A 3,961-nucleotide genomic window follows, 5' to 3' on the forward strand; every position below is an offset into this window, starting at 1 on the left:
CTACTGAGCATTCCCTGTGGGAGGATAGTCCATTGATATCTTCTAGTAGGCTGAGAATTATTATAAGTAGGCACTGTGATGGCAAACATTTCTCTATTCTTTTCTTGTAAAGGTATAGTGTAGAAACAATCCTTTAAATCAATAACTATGAGAAGTGAATGGGTGGCAAGCAGCCGAACTGGGAGGTTTTAAAACCAAACGTTGGGTGTCAGATGAAGGCTTAAGTTACACAACAATCCCAGACCAGTTTGGAATTATGTTTAATAAAAGGGTTATTTATTTAAGGGGAAAAACTTAAAGATCAATGTCCTAGAAAACAGCCCTCTGTATTTGGACCATAGATGTTCACTATTGAGATTTCCTGTTGATGGATTTTTTTTTCCTGTGACTAATATGAAATGTTCTTTTTGTCTCTTTTGATTGATTTTAGTTTGAGGTCTATTTTGTTAGAAATTAGGATAGCTACACCTGCTTGTTTCTTTAGGTTAATTTGATTGGATTTTTTTAAGCCTTTACTCTGAGACAATGACTGTCTTTGAGTTTGAGATGTGTTTCTTGTATGCAGAGGAAGGATGGATTCTGTTTTCATACCCAATATGTCAGCTTGTGCCTTTTTATAGGTGAGTTGAGTCCATTTATATTAAGGGATATAAGTGATTTAGTTTTCATTGTTGGTGGTTCTAATTTGTTCATTTTTGCCTTCTTTGGGATTTGCTGCTATGAAACCATCAAATTTCTGTGTTTTTGTTGATGTAGTCAACTTCCTTGTATTAGAGTTTTCCTTCTAGTATATTGTGTAATGCTGGGTGTGTGGCTAGGTATTGGTTAAATCTGGTTTTGTCAGGGTATATTTTGTTTTGTTCTTCTATGGTAATTCAAAGTTTTGCTAGATATAGTAATCTGGGATGGCATCCATGGTCTCTTAATGTCTACATAATGCTTGACTATGACCTTCTGACTTTCCTTGTCTCTTATGAAAAGTTAGGTGTAATTCTGATAGGTTTGTCTTTATATGTTATTTGGTCTTTTTCCTTTGCAGCTTTTAATATTCTTTCTTTACTCTGTATGTTTAGTATTTTGATTATTATGTGGTGAGGGGTCTATTTTTTTTATCCAGTCTATTTGGTATTCTGTAAGCTTCTTGTATCTTCATAACCATATCTTCCTTTAGTATGGGAAAGTTTTCTTCTATGATTTTGTTAAATATATTTTCTGTGCTTTTGAGTTGGACTTTTTTCTTCTTCTTCTATACCTATTATTCTTAGATTTGGCCTTTTCATGGTGTCCTATATATATTCCTGGATATTTTTGGTTTAGTTTTTGCTAGGCCTTTTCATGGTGTCCTATATATATTCCTGGATATTTTTGGTTTAGTTTTTGCTAGATTTAATGGTTTCCTTGACTGACAAGTCTACTCTCTTTATTGTATCTTCAGAGCTTGAGATTCTCTCTTCCATCTCTTGTATTCTGTTCTTCATGCTTGTATTTGTGTTTCCTTATCATTTTTTTCATGATTTCTGTTTCTATAATTCCCCCAGCCTGTGTTTTCTTTATTGTCTCTATTTCAGTTTTCAAGTCTTGAATAGTTTCTTTCATATGTTTGGTTACTTTTTCTTGATTTTCTTTAAAGAATTTGTTGATGTCTTCCAATTTTTTATTTGTCTTTTCTTCCATTTCTTTGAGGGAATTTCTCTTTAAGAGAAATTTTAAGAGTTTAAAACATTCTCCTGAAGTTATTTTTTAGGTCCTTTTTTCTCCTTCATCAATATTTGGTTGTTCAAATCCTGCTGTTGTAGTGTCTTTAGGTTTTACTGGTGTTGTGTTGATCTTTGTGGTGTTACCTGTGTTCTTACCTTTCCTATCATCTTTTCCTCTAATAGGTATGGTTGGTGCTGTCTGTGATTCTGTTGATTAATCTTCTAGGTGCCAGTGAATCCAACACTCAAATGGTTGTTCCTGACCTGGCTTATGTCTACTTCCTTGAAGGTCCCAGATTCAAGTCCAAACTTTCAGTGGTCTCTGGCTCTAGCTCACTTTCTCAATGGTTGTGCCCCTGTACTTTTATAGTGGAGTTTGCTGTCTCAGGTCTGCTATGGCCCTTGTTGGTGGCTCAGTACTGGTTCACCAATGTCTCTGGACTGGATCCACTCCTGCTCCAGTGGAGCTTGCTTTCTCTGGCCCACTCTAGCATAGGTAGGTAGCTGGTTCTGTCCCACTCCTGTAAAATTTGTTGCCTCTGGACTGCTCTAGCCCAAAGTGGAGTTTCTTGCCTCCGGCCTAATTTGGCCTAGGTTACTAGCTTTGACCTGCTTCTGGATCCCCTCCTGCAGAAGTCCCTGGGTTGAAGATGGTCCTGCCAAGGTCTCTGACTCTGGTCTACTCTCTAGGAGTCCAAAGCTTGGGTGCTCCCAGACCCACAGAGAACCTGGCTTAGGCTTGCTCCCTCAGAGTTCCCAGACATATGCTCAGACCCACAGATGTTTCTGGTTCTTGCCTGTTCACTTTGACATCCCAGACCAATGTCCAAACCCCCAGAGGTCCTAGCTCATGCCTACTCCCTCTGTGGTCCCAGACTCATACCTGAGTCCACAGAGATATCAATAGGATCGTCTTTTTTTATGTTGATCCTACCTATCCATGAAAATGGGAGATCTTTCCATTTTTGATATCATCTTCAAATTCTTTTTTTAAAGACTTAACATGCAAGTCTTTACTTTCTTTGGTTAGTGTTACCCCGAGGTATTTTATGTTATTTGTAGCTATTTTGAAGGGCGATGTATCTCTGATTTCTTTCTGAACTTGTATATTATTTGTGTATAGCAGGGCTACTGATTTTTTTTTTTTGAGTTGTGTATCCTGCTCAATTACTGAAGGTATTTATCAACTGTAGGAGTTCCCTAGTAGAGTTTTTCGGGTCACTCATGTATACTATCATGTCATCTGCAAATAGTGAAAGTCTGACTTCTTCCTTTCCAATTTGAATCCCCTTGATCTCTTTTTGTTGTCTTAATGTTCTATCCAGAACTTCAAGAACTATGATGAATAGATATGGAGTGAGTAGTCAACCTTATCTTGTTGACAATTTTAGTAGAATCATCTTGGGTGTCTCTCCATTTAATTGGATGTTGGCTGTCAATTTGTTGTATATTGCTTTTCTTCTGTTAATGTTTTTTCTATCCATGATCTCTCCAAGACCTTTATCATGAAAGAGTGTTGCATTTACTCAAATACTTTTTTCAGCATAATGAGATGATTATGAGGTTTTTTCTTTCAGTTTATATATATATGGTGGGTTACATTAATTGATTTTCATATATTGAAACAGTATTTGCTGAATAATTATTACCTTTTCACTATCATAAACTTAATATGTACATCCACCATAATATAGAAACTGTCTTTTTTTTCTTTTGGTTTTTTGAGACAAGGTTTCTTTCTGTAACATCCCTAGATGTCCTGGAACTAGCTCTTGTAGAGGCTGGCCTCAAATTCAGAGATCCACCTGCCTCTGACTCCCAAAGCTCGGATTAAAGGAATGCACCACCACTACCTGGCTAGAAACTGTCTTTAATATATTAAATAGAAATTCTTAACATTATAGCTTCTAAAGATAAATATAGGGAATATTTTGATAAATTTAACCATATTTATTGTTATTTCCCTTCACTAATTTGGGCATAAAGCATGTATGTGCTTACTGCCATTTTAATAGTTATACAGAATTTTTGTAGGTTTACATCACTGACAGAATGCTATACCCAGTTAAATTTTAATTCCTAGGTATAATTGCTTAAATATATCAATGTGTCAAATTAACAAGTTCAAAAATTCACACCAATGATAGCCTTTGCTGGAGAGGCTGTGGAGGAAAGGGTACACTCATCCATTGCTGGTGGGAATGCAATCTTGTGCAACCACTTTGGAAATCAGTGTTTCGGTTTCTCGGGAAATTCAGGATCAA

This window comes from Microtus ochrogaster, chromosome 6 (genome assembly GCF_000317375.1).
Source record: "Microtus ochrogaster isolate Prairie Vole_2 chromosome 6, MicOch1.0, whole genome shotgun sequence".
Classification (NCBI taxonomy): Eukaryota; Metazoa; Chordata; class Mammalia; order Rodentia; family Cricetidae; genus Microtus; species Microtus ochrogaster.